General features: G+C 41.3%; 1 long non-coding RNA gene across 1 annotated transcript; it reads right to left on the reverse strand.

Moving 5' to 3' along the window:
* Positions 1-4,770: 4,770 nt before the first annotated feature.
* On the reverse strand, positions 4,771-5,414 carry LOC129725996 (uncharacterized). Its single transcript, XR_008728225.1, has 3 exons — positions 5,294-5,414; positions 5,173-5,228; positions 4,771-5,112 (listed from the first exon to the last, which is right to left on the reverse strand). It is a non-coding gene; the product is annotated as an uncharacterized LOC129725996 (long non-coding RNA).
* Positions 5,415-12,070: the final 6,656 nt, after the last annotated feature.

Below are 12,070 nucleotides of genomic sequence, written 5' to 3' on the forward strand. Positions count from 1 at the left end.
CACGAGAATTAACAGAGCTGCGTAAGTAAAAGGGGGAGGGTAAAATCAGATTCCTGATTACGCTTACTTCGTCCTCCAAACGAAGATTTTAATGATGGACATTGAATTTGATTTACAGTATAAGAACCTTTTGGTTCACCATTTGGAAAGAGAGGAAGTGGTATATGAATTAAAAATTCGGGGCATTGAGTTTACAGAGCAGGAAACACGTTCGACGATTGCGAGACGTCTGAAGGAGAGACTAAAAGTCGAGAAATGTAATAACAATGCGAATATAGATTTTGATCGGTTAGAAACGACGGTCGAAGAGGAGATTGCGAATGTAGACAGAAATCTTAAGCAAATTAAAGATTTTCTTTTACATAAAAAAAAATATGAAGGCGCGCGCGTTGGGTTGAAAACGCGGCTCGTACATTACTTTGCGCGTGTGAAACGATTAACGGATAATACGGATAGTGAGGAGGATCTCAACGATATCGACACGATTGAAACGTGTATTCGCGGAACGTACAATAATTTCTTTTCCATTTTTTCACCTGAGGGTCAGCAAGAAATAGTGAATCAGATTAATCAATCCATGTCTAACATACAAATTAGTTCAGCAGATCCGAATAGCGGAAATAACGCGTCGGGGTCTAGCCATGATACAGATTTACCATTCGTAACGCCTGGGAGACAAGTGAGAAGACAATTACAATCGGTAGAAAATTCAGCTTTTGTCCAAAATCAGGGACCAAACCAGAATATGTTGCAATCCTTCATGCAGGCATGTGCATATCCGTGGATGTTCGGCCCACCACCTATGCAAATGTGGGCAGCACAGCGGATGTTACATTTTAATTCCGCAGAAAATTTAAATTCAAAACTCACTTCTTTGGGAGATCAGGGTGGTAGAAAGCAAAGTTCTCTCGAAGAAAATGTTATAGACGACGCTCCGCATAGAGGTCGTAATGCTACACGTCCGCGTAACTTAGATGAAACAGATTCTGAATCGGGTTGGTCATCAGATAGGTCGCGCCGCGAAACAAAATATAAAAATCGTTTGCATCGATCGAGCAAAGGTAGGCCAGTATCCGACTGGAGATTAAGGTACGATGGCGCGGACAATGGCCAGTCGCTGATGAAATTTATTAAAGAAGTTGAGTTTTACGCGAAATCCGAGAAAATGTCTAACAAAGAACTATTTCGATCGGCAATTCACTTATTCGGTGGGCCCGCTAAAACCTGGTTTATGACAGGAGTGGAAAACGACGATTTCACTTCCTGGGATCAGTTAAAAAAAGAACTAAAGCGCGAATTTTTAAGTCCGGACCACGATCACTTTTGTGAGACACGTGCTATTAATCGGAAACAAGGCCCACGCGAAAGATTCCAAGATTATTACATGGACATGCAAACGCTTTTCAACTCCCTTACCAAACCTATAACCGAGCGGAAGAAGTTCGACATAGTGTACCGTAACATGCGCGCTGATTACAAAGGACACGTGATCTCGAAAGATATCGACAATCTCGCGGATCTCAAACATTTCGGTAGGCGTCTAGATGCTACTTATTGGTATAAATTTCAAACACCCGCGAACGATAGCAACTACCGCGGGAAAGCTGCCCAAGTGAACGAGGTTCACACCGGGACAAAACCTAAATCGTATCGTAAAACAGAAAATGAACCGCAAAAAACGCGTCATTATTACAACTCCAATTTACAGTCGCGTAGTTCGGATGAAGAAGTTAAAAGAAACGGAAATAATAGTATACCGAAAACAAACCAAACCGGATTAGAAGCTTTGCTTAATGCATACCAACCTCCCAAAGAGGGGTATTGTTTCAACTGCAGACTTAAGGGGCATCATGCCCGAGATTGTGAAAGACCGAAACATAAATATTGCATCAGATGTGGGTTTCCCAATGTGGATACGACCACATGCCCGTTCTGTGAAAAAAACGCGATCAAGACTGTCCCCGAGGGCCGACAAGTCGAGCGTTCGTAAAGACCCTCACTACCAAGGAGCAAATGGCTGCTTTACAATCTTTAGGATTTGATAAAGTATCCCCAAACGATTATTTTGATACCAATAATTTTGAACTGAATGAAGTTATAATTTATCCTGAAAGTGATAATAGGCCTTTCGTAGAAGTATCCGTTTTCGGTAACGTACTGGTGGGTCTTCTTGATAGTGGGGCCCATTTAAGTATACTGGGAATCGGGGCGCTGAAATTGCTTGGAAAGTTGGATTTACGTATATTTCCATCAGACATGTGCTTAAAAACTGCCAATGGACAGGATTTGGAAGTTAGAGGAACAGTGTACCTTCCAATCACTTTTAATGAGGAGACTAAGATTATTGAAACCTTAGTGGTCCCGTCGCTGAAAAGAAAATTGTTGTTAGGAATGAATTTTTGGAATAACTTCCATATTACCCCCACCGTTCAAAAAGCTAAAATCGAAAGCATAGAAAGTAACGAAGATGTAGAACCAGCTATTGATCACGAGGAAACTCGGCTTAGTAACCGACAAAAAGAACAACTTGAAAAAGTCAAAAAAAAATTTAAAATTGCAGATGAAGAGACGTTAGAAACTACGGACTGGATCAGTCATCGAATCGAACTGACCGAGGAAGCAAAAAAACTTCCACCAGTCCGTATTAATCCATTTCCGACCTCCCCGTCCAGGCAACAACAAATCAATGCTGAGCTAGACAAAATGTTAAAGTTTAAAATAATTGAAAAATCCTACAGCGACTGGGCACTGCGCCTTGTCCCAGTAGATAAACCGGACGATACAGTGCGCCTATGTTTAGATGCCCGTAAAATAAACGAACGCACTGTGCGAGATTCGTATCCTCTCCCACATGCGGACCGCATATTAAGCAGACTTGGAGGGTCCGAGTATATTACAACTATAGACTTGTCTAAAGCTTTCCTTCAGGTTCCTTTGCACCCTAGGTCTCGAAAATATACCGCTTTTTCCGTGTTAGGACGTGGGCTATATCAATTTACTAGAATGCCCTTTGGGCTGGTAAATAGTCCGCCTACGCTGTCACGATTGATGGACAGAGTGCTCGGCAGCGGTGAATTGGAACCTAAGGTATTTGTGTATCTGGACGATATCATTATTGTCAGCGACACCTTCGAAGAACATTTGGCGCTGCTTGAAGAAGTGGCCGCTAGACTCAAAGCCGCCAACCTGTCTATTAATATTTCTAAATCGCGGTTTGGCGTGACTGAAGTACCTTACCTGGGGTATATTCTAGGACGTGGGGGTCTTCGACCAAATCCAGATCGGGTATCCGCCATCGTCAATTATGAGCGACCAAAATCCCTACGAGCATTAAGGAGGTTTCTAGGGATGTGTAACTACTATAGGAGGTTTTTGGCTAACTATAGTGAAGTTACACAGCCATTAACAGACTTACTACGGAATAAGCCTAAAACGATTCACTGGAATGAACGGGCCGAAGCCTCCTTTATCAATATTAAAACCCACTTGATAAGCGCTCCCATACTTACTAATCCGAATTTCAAACTACCTTTTGCGATTCACTGCGATGCCAGCGACGTCGCAATTGCCTCGATTCTGACACAAAGTCACGATGGGGTAGAAAAACCGGTTGCCTACTTTTCACAAAAGTTATCGACTACTCAGCAACGATATTGTGCAACGGAGAAGGAAGGACTAGCAGTTCTTAAATCCATAGAAAAATTTAGATGTTACGTCGAAGGTACTAAATTCACGGTCTACACTGATGCCTCGGCCCTAACTTATATTATGCGCAGTAGCTGGCGTACATCATCTCGGTTATGCCGATGGAGTATTGACCTCCAACGGCATGATATGACAATTTTACACCGGAAAGGTTCTGAAAATATAGTGGCAGATGCCTTATCACGTTCTGTGGAAGCAATGGAGGCTACTACTGGCTGGTACGCTGACATGGTCAAGAAAGTAAATACTTACCCTGAAAAATATAAAGATTATAGAATCGAAAACTCTACTCTTAAAAAAATCAGTTCCGCTCCAAGCGACTCATTAGATTATCACTTTACCTGGAAAACCTGTGTACCAGAACAAATGATAGAAAAAATTCTTGTTGAAGAACACGACGACAGTCTACATTTGGGGATGGAGAAAACCTTAGCAAAAATTAAAAGAAAATATTTTTGGCCTAAAATGGGAACACATGTAAGAGAATACATTGCTCGCTGCTCCTTGTGCCGCAAAATAAAACCTGCTAATCGTTCTCAAACTCCAGAACCAGGCAACCAACGAATTACCACCAAGCCCTTTCAAATCATCGCGATAGATTTTATTCAGTCACTTCCTAGGAGCAAAACTGGACATGCACACTTGCTTGCGATTATGGATTTATTTTCAAAGTGGTGCTTATTGGTCCCCGTAAAACGGATCAATGCATCCCAGGTGGTTAACATTTTGGAAGAAAGTTGGTTTCGACGATATTCAGTCCCAGAGTTCCTGATCTCGGACAATGCTACGACTTTCCTCTCCAAAGAGTTCAAGGCTCTACTAACAAAGTATGGTGTACAACACTGGACCAATTCTCGACACCATAGTCAAGCCAATCCTGTGGAACGGTTGAACCGTACTATAAACTCATGCATAAGGTCCTACGTGACACAGGATCAAAAGCTATGGGATACACGGGTATCGCAAATTGAATTTTGCCTAAATAGCACCCCGCACTCTGCTACGGGATTTTCTCCATACAGGATCCTTTTCGGACATGAAATAATAGAAAAGGGGGACGAACACCGGGTAGATCGGGACATGGAAGAGATTGCAGATGACGAGAGGGTAAGGAGAAAGGGGCAGGTGGATGAAAAAATTTACTCTATGGTAATGAAAAATTTGAGGAAAGCACACGAGAAAAATATTAAAAATTATCACCTGCGTTCAAAACAAGCCGCCCCTATTTACTCGGTGGGGCAAAAAGTTTGGCGCAGAAATTTTCGTCAATCTTCCGCGGTGGACAATTATAACTCCAAGCTCGATGCATTATATATCCCTTGCGTCATTCGGGCTCGGGTAGGAACTAGCTCATATGAGCTCGCAAATGAAGAAGGGAAGCCTATCGGCGTCTTTTCGGCAGCCGACCTGAAACCGGAGAGATAAAATAAAATTTGTGACTACTTTCTTGATTGTAATTGTCCATACTTATCGTAGCCAAAATTTATTTATGCGATTCACGTCTTGTTTTGATTGCATGATGGCTGTAATGATGGAAATACTTTGTTGCGGGAGTTCATCTATATATATATATTTTGTTTAACTTTACCTGTTGTAGCAGTCAAAAAGCGATCTCTTAGTGGGCGTTAAATTCGGAAAAATCCAGAGGCCCTTGATAGGCGCGAAAACTACTTTTTTTCCCGTACATAATTGTTCGCGATAGTTGAACGAGAGGGTCTAAGATGCTGACAGTCGGTAACTGAAACTGGATCACTCGCGAGGCGAGATATGCGTTTGACAGTTAAAGCATTAGTGTTAGTGGAGGTGAGTTCTTTCGCTTCTCCGGTTGAAGAAGGGAAGTGAGCTTACAAACACAACGGCACCGATAGGCAGCAAAGGGAGACGAGAATAGTTTGTAACGCAAATTGTTTCTCAGTGTCAAGATAGGGGACTAATGAACTGGCGGAAATCAGGTTAGGAGATTTTTAGACAACTACGAGAGGGGATACGATGGGGTATTGTAACCTTCGGTTACATTGCGTGTGCTGGCTCCGCCACAATTGAAACTTCATCCAGACTTGCCCGGTTAAAATCCCCACCTCCCAGATCCTACCCTGGATTCAGAGCACATCTACATGAGTGATATCCCTCCAAGTCTGTCGTTTAACGTCTAGGACGGAGGGGTCTCCCATATAGGAAAGCTTGTCAATAGTATCACCATTACTACTTCAACAGGGTTGAGTGATATCCCTCCAAGTCTGTCGCGTCGCGTCTGGGACGGAGGGGTCACTCATAAGGGTTCGTTCACAGATGCATTGAGGAGACAACCTAGGTATTCGGATCCACAGGGTGGGTCAAAAGGAATGAGTGGCCTACTGAACAGTTCATTACGACTCGGGAGTGTTCGTGGCACTCCCGATTCGGAAATGACAGTTCACATATAAACGACGAGGCAATTCTAAGGGGGTGCTCTTTCGGCTAAAACAGCTAACGATTCAGAGGTGCGCGTATAAAGTTTTTTTCCGTACTTAAGGTTTACGCTATGTGTGAAATACGGGGAGTTTTCGCAGTGATTAATTAGAAAATTGTACTATTAGGTGATTAAAATGTTTTAAAATTGTTATTGTCAAGTTGTTAAAATACTGAAGATGTCAAAAATGTGAATTTGTAAAAAAGACCTAACTGATGTCAAACTTACTATTATAGTGCTAAACGGTTTAAAAAGGTCAGAAGACAAGATTGACAGAAAAACTATACGTATATCTATTAAAACAAGGGAAAAAAGGTCCTCGAGGGGCCTTTTATTCTTGGTTCTAGCTCTACGCTTGAGGCGGTGCCATCCATTGTCAGAGGACAAAGAGTCTGAACCCGCCATTTTTTGGAACGCCAATCCCTCGCATATATATCTTCGAAGGTGCTGTCTGGACGCTATTGGCCCGGCACAACGGTCGAGCACTGCCATTGAACGGAAAATCGTCCAACGCCACGATGTTCGGGACGCCGACTCGTGTTTAGTTATACGGATCCGGAGGAACAAGAACAGTAAACCAAGTAACTTAGGTTAAGAAACAACATGTCGGGACAGGGGAAATAAATTAGTTATGTAAGCTATTTATCTATTGTTTTAAAGCGCGATTTCCCTTGGTTTCACACCTGGTTTTTTATTTCGTTTCGACGTTTTCAAATTTAGTCGTCGCTTAGGTGTTTTACAAAAGTCTCTCAGTTTGTCGGAGTCGTGTGGCAGCATATTGGCCTGGTGGTTCACCCCTGTAAGTTGGTTTGTTTCCCGATGTGTTTTGTGTCGAATGAACTATAAAGTGGTGAATGAAGGCAAGCTGTGGGCTCGTTTCCAAACGTTGCATGACTCTTCCCTCACCCAACACCCACTGAGCAAGCTAGAGGTTATCAATTTTTTTCGCCATCACAGTTAGAGTTTGACTGATAGAGCTGTCAATTTATTTTGTAACTCATGGGTTACTATGATTAATGATGCATGAGTAGTTTCGTCAATGCGATTAAAGGTAAACGAGGTAAACCCATGAAAAATCGGCAACGTTTTGTCCATTTTTTTACCGTAAACATTATAAAATTATGGTCTGATCATGGTACATTTTTGAGTGGTCCGATCATGATACAACACTCCAGTTTATAATATTTGAAACAAAGCTTATCACATCAAAAACAACAGCATTTGTTTAGTTCAGTTCAGAGACGCATGATTCATAACACTGGTCAAAACAGGTGCACTCCAGAAGCTCAAATCGGAGAAAATGAAAGATTCCTATAGCTATTCAACCATTCCTGTGAATTTTGGTGTCCCTAGCCACTAACTTTCTCGAAAACATAACATTGAAGCGATGCGTTTTGGTAATGGCTTCCGGTTTGGAATACACTTTTTCCGGTTTGAGCTTTTGGAGTGCACTTTTTTTCTATTTTATCGACCAGTGTAATTTTTCTCGTGAAAGGGTGACATTTGAAGATAAAACTCACATAAATTATTCTCATGGATGTTACCCCTTTGAGGGTGACACCCGGGGCGGACCGCCACGTGAAACGGCAGCAAAAGGCGATTACAACCGAGAGGATTTCGGCCGGCAGCTGGACGTCGAAGAATAAAGACGTACGAAATTAGAAGAGTCATACAGTTCCTGGTGGAAGTGCTGGTGACCGGCGAGTCACGCTATCGTTGCGTCACACGTTTTCGACGGTGGGTTCTGGAGGAGAAGGCTCGAAGAGTTCCGGTAGAGCCTGGCCCCCGCTGTTCGAGGCACAAACCGATGGGTTTCTCTTTCGTCTACGAGCACGGTGGATAGAGCAAGATACGTTGTACGACGAGGCGCCGGCCATTGTACAATAGTGCTATCCATCACGGTAAATCTGCTGCAGGTATGTAATTCCGGGTCACTCTCCCTCTCCCTCGCATGCACGTTCCAGTCTTCAGTTTTGTTTGAATATAAGTAATTAGAAATGATTTGTTTTGTATGATTTATCTGCCTTGTATGTCTTGCATGTGTATCTAGTCCTTTTTTTCTTTGAGCCAGGTGAGTAATTGGTCGAAAGTCCTCCTCAAAAAGCGTTGGAAAGCCTAGTTTCCCAAATTTTTGCTTCGGTGGATAGCTTTATTTCGATGCCTTCCATCGCAGTTTAGGAATAATGGGGCCATCCACATACCACGTAGTCAGCTTTGGGGGGGGGGGGGAGGGGTTGGCTAATGTCCATGGTCCATAAAATTTTTTCAAAATTTATATGGGCAGTTGTCCACGGAGGGAGTGGGGGGGGGGTCAAAATCGTTAAAAATCTGTCCACGTGGTATGTGGATGGCCCCAATGTATTTCCTTTTTCGAGTAAAAGGAACAATAGTTGTTTTGGAAAGATTTGCCCTTAACCCCTCTCGATTGAACCATTGAACTGTAAGGTTCAGTGCAGTTTGTATTCTGTTAGAGATAACGCAGTCGTGCTTTCCCTTTATTAAAATCACTACGTCGTCTGTAAAACCAATAGCTTCGAAGCCTTTTTCTATTAAGCTTTGAAGAAGGTCGTCTACGATTAATGACCACAAAAAGAGAGATAAAATCCCACCTTGAGGGTGGTTTTCCTTGTTAGGGACGTGCGGTCGTGTTACTTCGGGACTAATCAGCATGGCATGAGTTCACTTTATTATGTTCCTATCTATGCCATGCCGATCCATGGCTACCTGCATTGAGTTGTGCGAATGCTCCCTCAATGTCAAGAAAAGCTGGCAGGGAAATTTTCTTGGATTGGATATTTTTTTCGATTTTACCTACTAACATGAGCAGCGCGTCAGTGGTTGTTGTATTATGCTTATAAAAACTAGCAAATTGACATTCGCTCAATGGATTGGCTATCATATAGATTGCTTTTACATGCTGATCAATTAGTTTTTTCATAAATTTCAAGAAGATTGAAGTTAAGCTAATTGGCCTTAAGGCTTTCGGGAGTGTTTTATCTCGTCTACCAGCTTTTGGTATGAACATAATTCAAGTTTTTCTCCAACTGGACCTCATCAGTAATCGACTATGATCCTGGGAGAATCTGTGGTGTAAGTGCCATCATTCTTTCTCAGTTTCCCTAAAGCGTTGGAATGTTCTTTAGACTGGGCTTTTTGCAACCTGGCTGCAGTGAAAGTATTTTAGATACTTCACACATTAGCTTTATTTCCTTGTTGTAATTTGTTCCCAATTACCTGTTTGTACAGTTCCTAATTATCTGTTAGGTACGCCTTATTAAACAGATTTCTATAGGACAACTATCGTGAAAAGCATTGAGAATCTTACTTATGATCAAATTTGAGTTGGTCTCCAACTCGTGTTTTGGTCAGGATTTCTCTATCAAATAAATGTTTGTCAGTTATCAGTTTACTATTGTAGAGATCCCAGTTAGTTTTTTTTTTTTCACATAACATTTATTTGACACGGCACAAATACAATTTAATGTTTAACGGCGCCAATTATATCTGATGACTTAAAAGCTAAAGCAAATTTTTTATCCTCGCTGCCGACTACGAGCTGGTCCCAGTTAGTTTTCCTAGGTTGTTCAGTGTTACGTAACTTTAAGGGGGAGTCATGTCGAACGTTACTTATTGTTACATAGGGGGGGATTTTTACCGTTACGTAATGTGTGTACGACACCTAACATATTTTGTTATGAGATTTTATCGTAAAATTAGACAGATTTTCACGTTTCCAACACGCATATCAAAGGAATGTCAAATTTTAATATCATATTTCATTGTGCCTTTCATAAGGTATTTGAATTTATTTTCATATATCTCATTGAAGACGCCTTTTTGTAATTAAAATAGTTTGTTATTCATTATTTATAACATGTTCAGTTATGTGCTCGACGTTGAATAATTGAGTCATTTCATGCTACTTCGCGAATCAATCCTGATTGACCATTTCCGATTTCGCTGAAACTTTTCACAGTTGTTCCTTTTTGATAAAAAGCTTTTTGATAAAAAGGTCATTTTATGATATCCGCTGTTCATGTTGACTCACGACTGCTGTTTGCCCAAAAATATTACTGATAAATAAAATGTTCTAGATCAGAAAAACGGCTTGTTTCATTGAAACGGGGGCTTCAGTAGAGTTGTAGGTAATAAGATTGCGATTCTAAAAAGTCAACAAGCATTTGCAGATACAGGTCGGACTCGATTATCCGGAATTTTAGACTCGATTATCCGGAATTTTATTTTTTTTGATGTCCGTTTTCAATTTTTATTCCGAAATTTTACCTTTACCATCCCTTCTGGCATATTTGTTACCATTTAAGTCACTTCCGGCATGTTTGAGACATGAGCATTCCTAGCACAGACGACGTGAATGGACCAGTGTTATGAAAATGACTGCAAGACAATGACAGCAGATTTTCAACTGATCCGGCTCTCATATTGCACAGCTCTCTCTACTCCCAACACGTTCGGTGAACAGTCTGACAGCAACTGACGACAGCACACATGCAACTCCATACGGACTGTTATTTTTCATCTTTATATGACTGTTGGTATTTCTAAGCTGTCGCGAATGACAGTTTGTAATCTTCCGACATCCTTCAACACGAATCCGAGCGGGATGTCAGGTGATTATGACCACGACAGTAAGGCCGATGAAAGAATGGAAGAGAGATGGTGCGAAGCACGTTTTTTCTTACGTGGGGAATATTATCAACAATGGAAACGGTTTGCTTTGTATTCAATATGCCACTGGCCTGTGAAACGGAGAAACGCAAGTCGACGACAGCCGCAGCCGACCAGCAGGCTGTCAACAGGAACAGGATATCCTCAAAATGAGCAAACTAGGCTGGCATGTCCGAACGAACAAAATACATGCGCAAGAATGAGCTGTCGTACGCAACACAAGACAGTTTCTTTGCCTTGTTTGAGCTGTAGCTGCATGTGAGCTCTCATGAATAGCTCATGCATGAGGCTGTTAGAGTGAAGAGACAGCAAAGTCGTCAGTATAGTGTCGCTCTCCAGTCATTTTCCTAAGCTTGGAATGAACACCATCCGTTCCCTGTGATATTCTCTGTTTCAATATCGAAAAAAAAAAAAAAATGACAGAGACTCCCCGTTCCAATAGGTTAATTTATTTTTGCTTCCATGAGCTTAGACTAATGTGATGTATCGAAGGTAAAAGTTTTCCGAAAAGTTTGAAACAATCCCTATACTTGAACAATTCCTAAACCTGCTGTCAGAACGTAATAAAAACTGATGTCTTGAAAGAAAACATGCTGGTATAAGCAACAGTACCATTGGAGCAGAAAGCAGCAGATCTCTCGTCGTCTATGATTGCAGCGGTACTCTTCTATTCGTAGATTTCAACGGTACACTTCCATTCGTACTGCAGCGCGCGGTACTATTCGTATTGCAGTGGTACACTTCTGTTCGTACATTTCTATTCGTGTGCAATCGAGGAAAAACTACAATGCTGCTGCTGATGGTGATTGACAGTTTATCTCATAAATATGATTGCCATAAATTACTCAACAAGAATTGTACATTTTTGCAACGGTTCTAAGTTATATTTATTATATTTTATATTCGATATTTACTAAATAAACGTGACCGGATAGTATCGCAAAATTGAATTCCCAAATATACAAATTTATAGAAGAGTAAGAGACGGTGAATGCTTGTGAAGTTTTGGTCCATTTACTAAGATTCATTCCGAATTTTTTCTTACATTTCAAAATTGTTAAAATTATAGGCTGTCTTCGTAATACAGCGAATATAATTGTAGACAAATGAAACAAATTGTCAAGCAAAAAACAAAAATGGAATGAAAAATTTTGGGATGTTCCGGATAATTGAGTCCGACCTGTACAATGCGTTGAATTGCATAATGGACAATGTTCTAACGGCCATGTC

Source organism: Wyeomyia smithii, chromosome 2 (genome assembly GCF_029784165.1).
Source record: "Wyeomyia smithii strain HCP4-BCI-WySm-NY-G18 chromosome 2, ASM2978416v1, whole genome shotgun sequence".
NCBI lineage: Eukaryota > Metazoa > Arthropoda > Insecta > Diptera > Culicidae > Wyeomyia > Wyeomyia smithii.